Consider the following 9,155-nt stretch of genomic DNA (forward strand, 5'->3'; position numbering starts at 1 on the left):
GAGCCCTGCACTTGCAGGTGACAGAGGTCCAAGGTCTGCTGGGCCCTGAAGCAGGGAGGATGGGAGGGACATTCAGGCAGAGAGAACGCGCCCAGAGCAGGGAAGAGTGAGACTGTGACATGGCATGGCACAAGCGGGGACTTGTTAGAGCAGGACACCAACTATGTGGGAATGATTGGGGCACAGGTTAGTTGGACAGTTGTCTGACAGGATGGTCCCACAGTCAGGCTTCCCAGTGAGGCAGCCAGGTCTTGAATGGGATGTCACAAGCAGGATGTGATACAGTCAAGAGCCTGGCAGGGCTGGGCATAGACCCAGTGGAATCCACTATTTTCGTGAGGATTAAATGAGATAATATGTGTCAAGTGCCTGGCTCAGAGTAAGCACTCGATAAATTATTACTGTTATTACTCTTACGGAATTGCACACTGTTGGCCTCACGGAGGAACTGGCAGAGACTCCTCTGGAAGAGGCCCCAAGGATCTTTTAGAGAATGGTGACATCTAGGCCAAGCCTCTGCTGCCTGGTTTTCTTTCCTGGGAAGCAGACTCCTTGGAGAATCTGATGAAAGCTGTGGACCCTCTCCCCATAAAAAGCACATCTGCTCACATTCACTTTGCATATTATTTCGGGACTTCACAGAACTACGGAAGCCTGGCCAGCCACAGAACCTGGGTGGACACAGCTGTTACTCGCCAAGCATGGCTGAGAAAGTTCCCACTGTTATCCCAGATTATTATTCCAAGTGGGAAGCTCAGCACATATAGGATGTTCAACTCAGAAAGTGTCCTGTGTGTTGGGTTCATTTTTATTGGGAGGGGGGCCCTGGGGATTGAACTGAGAGGCACTTTCCCATGGAGCCACATCCTGAGCCTCCCTTTTTGTTCATATTTACTTTTTAATTGTAGGTGGACACAATACCTTCATTTTACGTTTCTGTGGTGCTGAGGATCGAACTCAGTGCCTCACTCGTGGCTAGAGCTTCTACCTTGGAGGCCAGGATGAGAGAAGAGCAGGAGGCCAGGAGTGGGGAAGAGTTCTGGTAGGCCTGGCACCGTGGTGCACCCCTGAAATCCCGGCCTCCAAGCCTAAAATGTGCCCCTCTTATTCTCTCTTTTCCTTTGTTATCCTTAAGGCACTCATTAGAATTTTAATTATGCACTTAGGTATTTGCTTGTTTTAATGATGATCCCTCACTAGACTGTGTCTGGTTCCTTCCCTCATCCCCAGTGCAGAGCACCTAGTATTCGCGAAATACTGCTTAGAAAGTACAGTCCACAGAACTCAGTGACAGGCCAGATGGGATAGGGAAGCCTGGAGGGAGGGGGCCCTAGGGAATCCCTAGGTGATGCCAATCACCAAATTGGATGGGGGAAGTTAGGACCTGGGCAAGCATGATGACACAGACTTGGGATGGTTCACTTTGGTGCTTTCTGGAGTGGTTGAAGAAGGCAGTCTTTTTGCTAGCAAACCTGTTGACTCCCTCCTGGATCCAACCTGGGTTAGGAAGCTGCGGGAGCCTCCTGGGCAGACCTGTGCCGCCACCCACTTCATCCCACTTCATCGCTATCTTCTTGGAAGCCTGTCTGTCTGGTCCCTGGGCTATGAAGGGACCTAGGACAGTGCTGTAGGCATTAGTCTGGCTTTCAGCAGCATGAGTGTGTATGCAGTCAGGGCTCAATAAATGCCAGTAAAAGGAAAGAGTGAAGGAAGAATACATGGCCAGGCACTTAGGAGGGAGGCTGGGATGAAGAGCAGAAATGAGAGTTAAACTGGAACCCAGGACCAAGGGGGCAGGGTGATGGAGGAACGCTCCAGCACCCTCAAGAGGCTTGACTCAGGGCTAAGCGCGTTATTGTTATTTACATGATGCCGGTTATGCTCACATGAGCACTGAGACACTATTCGTACTTTGTTCACGAGAACCCCGAGGTCCAGAGAGGTGTTGTGATTTGTTCAAGGTCACACAGCGAGTGAGTGGCGGAGTCCGGATTTGACCCCGGGCTGTCAGCCGCACTCTCCCCCCTCCGGCCTCTCCGCACCCTCCCCACTGGGCGGCCTGGAATGGAGCGGCACCTCTCCGGAGAGGGTCCCCAGGAACGGCCGGGTCCTGGGCCAGCCTGACCACCTTCCCTGCTTTGGCCTGGCCACTGTGGCTACCCACGTTCCAGCAGTCATAAGATCCACTAGAGCAGCAGGGGTGGGGCCAGACAAGCTAGCTCTCTGCTAGGGCTGGCACCTACGGAGTGGGGAGAATTGGGTGCCCTGGGAAGGATCAGAACACTGCCTGCCCCAGCTTTGAGAACTCAGGTCCTCTTCCCAGGGAGGACAGAGAAGTGAATTTGGAGGCTGAGGGGAACCAGCTGTACCCTTCAAGAGAGGCTCTGGCAGGTGAATTTGGGAGAGTGGATAAGGAGAGACCAGTGTCCAACTAGGGGCTATGAGACTATGCTGCTTCTCTAGGGGGAGACTCATATTGGTCACCCACCTTGGTGTGGCAGCACTCAGGTTTGAGTGCCGATTGAGGGACACTGAGCCTCCCTCATGCTAGACTCCATCATCTGGGTCTGCATTCTAACCTGCATCCTCTCCACAGGTGCAAAGGATGATGTAGAGGGAAGCTTTGGGGTCTGGGCACCCCCCAACTCGCTCCTCCCTTTTTATATTACTCCCTCCTCTTAGGGACACCAGTCCCAAACATGCCATCCACAGACAGGTTCTGAAGATTGTAGCCTTCCCTGCTCCCTGCTGGGGGAGACAGGCCACCTGGGGCTGCCCAACCATCAGGTGTTCATCCTTGAGGATTGAGGGGGAGATTAATTATGATCAGGTAGAATGGAAGCTCCAGAAGGGCAGAGATTGTCTGTTTTGTTCCCTGCTAAGTCCCCAGCAGCTGGAACAGTGCCTGGCACTCCATTAATATTTGCAAAATAAATGAACAGATCAGTTATTTGGCAAATCCTAGCTCATAGTAGAAACCCCTTTCTTTATCTAGTCTACGGAACATGAAATTCCAAGAAATGTTGAAACCCAAAAGATTCTTTTGCTGGGTTTGTTAATTTTTAAATTTCAAGCTAGAAACTCGGTTGTTTTTTGTTTGTTTTTGTGGTACTGAGGCTTGAACCCAGGGCCTCACACACGATAGGTAAGCACTTTGCCACTAAATGACATCCCTAGCCCTTATTTTATTTTTTCATGGTATTGGGGATTGAACCAAGGGGCATTCTACCATTGAGCTACATTTTCTGCACTTTTTATTTTTTATTTTGAGACAGAGCCTTCCTAAATTGCCCAGGCTGGCCATGAACTTGCAATCCTCCTCCTTCAGCCCCACAGGTTGCTGGGATTATAGGTATGTACCACCACACCTGGTCCTCTGTTGCCTTCTTAATTATAGAATAAGTAATTCTGGCCCTGGTGTGTCTGGGGCACCTACAGAGGTGCCTACCGCCCTGTGGAGGTGCAAAGTGGCAGAGGAGGTCTGTCTCCCTGCCTCCTGCCTCCTGCCTCCAGAGCTCTCTCCTGCTAAGCTGAGCCCATTCTTCCACCAGCAGCTGCCTCTGGAGCAGGGTGGGATCTGGGTGGGGTTCTACTTCTTCTGCATCCGGGCTGCGTGGCTTGGGCAGCTTGTGTAGCTTACAGGAGATCATTTCGGAGGTGCTCTGAGGAGGAACTTGGAAATTGTTCTCTTGGCTCGGTAGCTCTGTCTGAGCTGATTACAGAGGGTCCCTCCAGCTGTCACTAAGCCCCTGGAGTCCCCACTGCCTGGCAGTTTCCAGAATATGCTCCCAGGATGCTGAACTCACGGGCCTGAGGGGAAACGGGAGACTCAGTTTTCTTATCCAACAGACTGAGGGATAAAAGAGGCCATTAAATATTTTTCGGCTGAAAACTTGAGAAATGGTGTCATTTTTCTTTTTTGAGTGGAATTTAAGCATTACAATGAAGCAGGCCAATTGTAAATCTCTTCTATATAGGGCTAGCCTTGCTTTGGGTGAGGGACTAGGGCATGGGGTGGGTGGGGGAGTCAGAGGGAGTAGTAGGGATTGCAGTATGAAGCAGTAGGTGTCACTCAGGTGGACAAGAGTAGGGGACTATTAAAGGTCCAGAGTATGACAGGACAGATTGGGTCCAACTCTGTTAATTCCCAGCTGTGTGATCTTGGGAAAGTTGCTTACCCTCTCTAAACTACAGTTTTGTCATCTGTTAAATAATATCAAGAGTCACTAATTCTTAGGGTTCCTGTGGGAATTAAGCCCATGTGATGAATCTAATGCTGTGCCTGGAGCAGCAGGCAGTCAATCAACTGTTGTTCTTTGTTATGATCCTGATGATTCATAACTCGAATGGCTTCCCTGGAATTGGGGCCCAAACACTCCAGGTGCCCCCTGCACTGTCTGTTGTGGGAAGCAGGAAGTCATTGGGCACAGAACTGGGAGGCAGGAGGCCTGGGTCGAAGCCCTGCTCTGCCACTGGCATCCTGCAGATTTGAGCAGGTGTCTGTTCCACCCTGAGTCTCTGCTTTTCCATCTATAAACGGGAAGGACCAGTGAGTGGCCTGGCCTCCTGGGTTGCTGTCAGCTCTGCCTGTCTGGGGCTTGGGCTGGCATCTGGGCTGGAGCGGAGGTCCGATTGCCCCTTGCTGTGGTTCCGTTCTGTAGAACTTCTCGGGTCCCTGCTCTCCCAGGCCTGTTTGCTCTGTCATTTTGACATTATTAAACTGCTTCTTAAGGTTTACTTGTTGGCCTTTATCTCTCATCCGGCCAAGTCCACCTCCTTCCTGAAACTTCATAGGCCACTCCAGCCTTCCTGTAAGGGGATGGACCAGGGACACTGGCCCTAGGGAATCGGCATCAATTTCTTTATCATCATCATTATCGCTCCCCTTCCAGGAGTCCTGTGCTAAGCACTTTATATGCATTACCTCATTTAACCAAATGAGCTCACATATGTAAAGTGCTTGGCCGAGTGCCTGACACATGTTAACGATCAATAAACGTTTATCGATTGCACTGTTTTTATCCCTCTTGTTATTGTAATTCCACACAAGGGGATTGACACTTTTATGATCCCCTTTTTCAGATGAAGACACTGAGGTTCAGAGGGGTGATGAGGTTTTCCTGAGGTCACTCAGATAGTGATGGATCCAGGAGACAGCACGGAGCTGGCCTCTCAGCCCTGTGCCCCTCGGCTGCTCCCTGTGACCAATGTGTGACCAAGCCCCAGTTTCCTCAACTGAAAGTGGAAAGGATAATGTTTCAACAGTCACCACCCATAGTGCCTTGGCCCTGTGACAGCAAGCGCTCAGTAATACATCACTTGTTTTTGTCCCCGTTCTGTGTGACCTTGGACACATGCGTTCACTCCTGGGGCCCCCAGCTCCCTCCTCCCTGGAAAGGAGAGTCACCTTCATTCACAGAGGCAAGAAGGGGCTTTCCTTAGCCAGGTGCCAGGCACATAGTAGGTACTCAGGAAAAACCGGTGTCGTTCTGTTTCCCTTCTAGAAAGCCCTTTTGCTTTCTGGAAGGTAGTGGGTGGGTGAGGGGGAAATATGTCGCTTCCAGCTGAGCGATGAGTAATGGTGTGAAACGTGGTCACCCTGATTGATGTCATTATTAGCGATGGTGATGTGGAGACGGGAGGAGGTGGCTCTGTCGGGTGCCTGGGCTCTGAAGCAGCTGGGCTGTGAGCTCATGGATCCACGCGAGGATCTGGCTTTGGGCTGGGCTTCAGAGTCCAGAGCATGAGATTGTCCAGGCCACTGACCCCTTCTGATCCTTAGTCCCCTTTGGGTGGCATGCAGCTGGGGGCATCACCTCCTGGATAGACTGAGGCCAGAGGACCCTTGTGACTAGGCAGCGCTAAGTGGAATGAGAGGGCTGCAGGGGCTCTGGGACGGCGCTGGTCCTGCTCATTTGCAGGTAGATGACTTCTAAGCCGGGACCCTGTAATGACAGCTGCTCTGAATGCTGGCGCAGGAGTCAGGAGGACCCTTCTGTGGTTAGGCAGATATTGCTGCCTTGCTTGTTACTTCTGGGAAATTCCTCACCCCTCTGAACTGCCACCTCCTTACCTATAAAGTAGTCCGAACAGCCACTTCCATCCCCTGGCAGTTTGGGGGATTCAGTGAGATGATGCCTGACATTGCCCAGCCCAGGGAGGTGCCTCCTGTGGCCAGCTGTTATTTGCTCTGAGTCTTGGACAAGTCACCTCAGCCCATCTCTGCCTAGAGTAGAGGTCTTAGTGATCAAGGTCATTGCCATAAACATTCCAAATCAAATCATCATTTCTTTTTAGTATTATTATCACTTTTATTTTTGTGGTGCTGGGGATCAGACCCAGAGCCTTGCACAAGTACTCTACCCCTGAGCCACCACCCAGCCCAAGTCTTTATTTCTTTATGTGGAAAATGTGGGGCTCAGGAAACATGAATGTCCTTCTATTTGATGTCTGCTGCGAGCCTGGCACTGTCCCTTGATGCCATCTGGCCTGACCATAAATAGTGGGTACAGAAGGAGGATTCACACCCAGATCCGAGCCTCTGCCTCTTTTGCCCTGTGTGGCTCCCACTGTGGGGTGGGGGACATGCTGGGGTGGAGCAGGTGGAGAAATCCAGGTCTTTCCCTAGGCATAGCAGGTCTTATCAGATGCCAGGTCATCTACGGTGTCTCTTCCCCCCATCTCTACCCACCCAGCTCCGTGGGGCTAACTGGAGCTGTGATGCAAATAGAGAGGAAGTTCCCCAGGGAAGTAGCTACCTTGTGTGGACAGCTCACCAACCTGCACAGCTCTGAGATAGGTGTGGTTTTTACACCCATTTACTGGTGGGCATAGTGAGGCTCAGAGGAATGAAATGACTTGTTACCAAGGAAATAGGAGATACAGTCTGGGCCTCAGATAAGTCATTAAGGGGAAAGGATTTGTAAAATCTGGACCAAGCAGAGATAGTCAGAACTGAACACTGGAACATATTCTCTCCACTAATTTTTTATTTTTATGTGATGCTAAGGATCGAACCCAGTGCCTCATGCATGCTAGGCAAGTGCTCTGCCACTGATCCACAACCCCAGCCCTCCACTAATTTTAAGGAGGGTGAGTGACAAGAGGACAGACTGAGACCAGAGATAACTTTTTTTTTATTTTAATATTTATTTTTTAGTTTTTCCGGCAGACACAACATCTTTGTTTGTATGTGGTGCTGAGGATGGAACCCGGGCCACACGCATGCCAGGCGAGCACGCTACTGCTTGAGCCACATCCCCAGCCCCCAGAGATAACTTTTTTAAATGAATTCCATGCCATATGTGTGGAGCTGGCTTGTCCCAGCACCTTGGCCTTGGCCTTCCCCTGCCCTGGCCTGCAGAAGTACACTAATTGCTTCGGAGAATGAGGGGGAGCCTCAGGCAGCAAAGCAAGCCTCCCAGAGACCCTTCTGCCAGCAGGGAGGGAGAGTGGGCATCCAGGTTTAGGAGAGCTGTTAGCTGTGTTTGCAGGTGTTAATGGCTTACCTTGGCCTCCTGGCCCTGCCTCTCACAGCAGCTGGCTAGTGGAGGAGCAAGGAGGTGGACTGGGGAGGGCTTAGGCTTTGGGTTCAGACTAGGGTTTGAGTTCCGGCTCCATGGCTTTGTAGCTGAATGACCTTGGGCAAGACACTTAACTTCTCTGAGCTCCCACCTGCACTTCTCTCCATCAGGATAATAATTACCTTAGAGTTGATGGTGGGTTCCTACCTGAGCTCAGAGGGTTGCATAAACTAGTGCAAGGCCCAGGATGGAGCTGCGGTTCTGTTGAATCCTTGTGGCCCTGACCTTGCTGACCCTTGATCTATAAAATGGGAATGATGATAGCACCCACCTCACAGCACTAAGCTGAGTGTGACCTGAGGTGCTGCAGGGAGAGGTCTGGGCACAGGGCTCACTCAGAGGGAATGCGGGATGGGGTGTGGTCCTCTCCTGGCTTTCTGCCTCCGTAGGTAGATGAGGTTGAACTCAGCATCTCAGGGACCCTTACAGCTCTGTGTACGCAGCCAGCACTCTCACTTCTACGGTCAGTGTGGCCACCTCATTGCCCCTGACTGCATGCAACATTGACCGATGGGTCTCAGAGCCTGGGGAGAGGAGACTTCTGAGGACCTGCCCAAGGCTCCACACCTGGTTGTCCAGTTTTCAAAGACTTAAATGACTCTTCTTTCCTCCGTCTCTTTGAGTGTCTGTACTGTCCCTATCCCGAATGCCCATGTGGCATATTTGGTGTGAAATGAAGTCTCTGACCACAGAGATTCAGCACTGGGAGGTTTTGGCCCACCACTAACCCCTGGTCCACACAGATGAGCTTCCCAAGGACTAACATTCTTGGGTCAGAGGCTAAGAATTGCCACAGCTAACCTTACCCAGCAAATACTAATGAAGTCCCACAAAGCACCAGGCACAATTCTAGGTGCCTTAGGGTATAGACTACACCCTCATTTGCAACTTAGAATACCAGGGTTCTGGTACTCAGTCGCTGTGCAACTTTGAGCTGCCCCTAACCCTCTCTGGGCCTCATTTTCCCGGTCTGTGAAATGGAAAATCGGAGGAGGGTGTTGAGCTTCATCAGTGTTTTTCATACTCTCCAAAGTCTCTGCAGGGGTAGGGGCTGAGACCAGGTGGTGAGTTTCCTGTCTGTGGCGGTGACTGAGAATTTGTGTGTGGCTGGGTGACTACTTCGACATGTAGAGCATCTAATGATCCAGGTCCCTGGAACCACCAGATGCTGGTCCTAGGTCTTGCAAAGACAGGCCAATAGTATGAGATGTTATCTATAAATAGTGGGAAATACGGACATCGTGTGCTCTTGTCCGGTCCCTTTGCCTCAAGCCTGCTCCTCCCGACCCCCTCCCCAAATCCCGGGACTTGGCTAAGCTGCTGACCCAGGAAGCAGGGAAGTGGAGTGTCCTGGCTCTCCCCTCCTGCTTGCCCTGGCCACCCCACGCCCTGAGATCTCCAGAGTAAGGGGGGCTCCTGAGCCCCTTTTCTTTGGGGAGGGGGGTAGGTTCTGCGGCCCCAGCCTGAACCAGAGATGTGGGTTTTCAATTACACAATTAAATGCACAATTAGGCATAATTACCAGTGCTCAGAGCCTGAGACTGCTCATAATAGGCGTGTAATCTACTGCAG

The sequence above is a fragment of the Marmota marmota genome, unplaced genomic scaffold (assembly GCF_001458135.2).
Source record: "Marmota marmota marmota unplaced genomic scaffold, marMar, whole genome shotgun sequence".
NCBI lineage: Eukaryota > Metazoa > Chordata > Mammalia > Rodentia > Sciuridae > Marmota > Marmota marmota.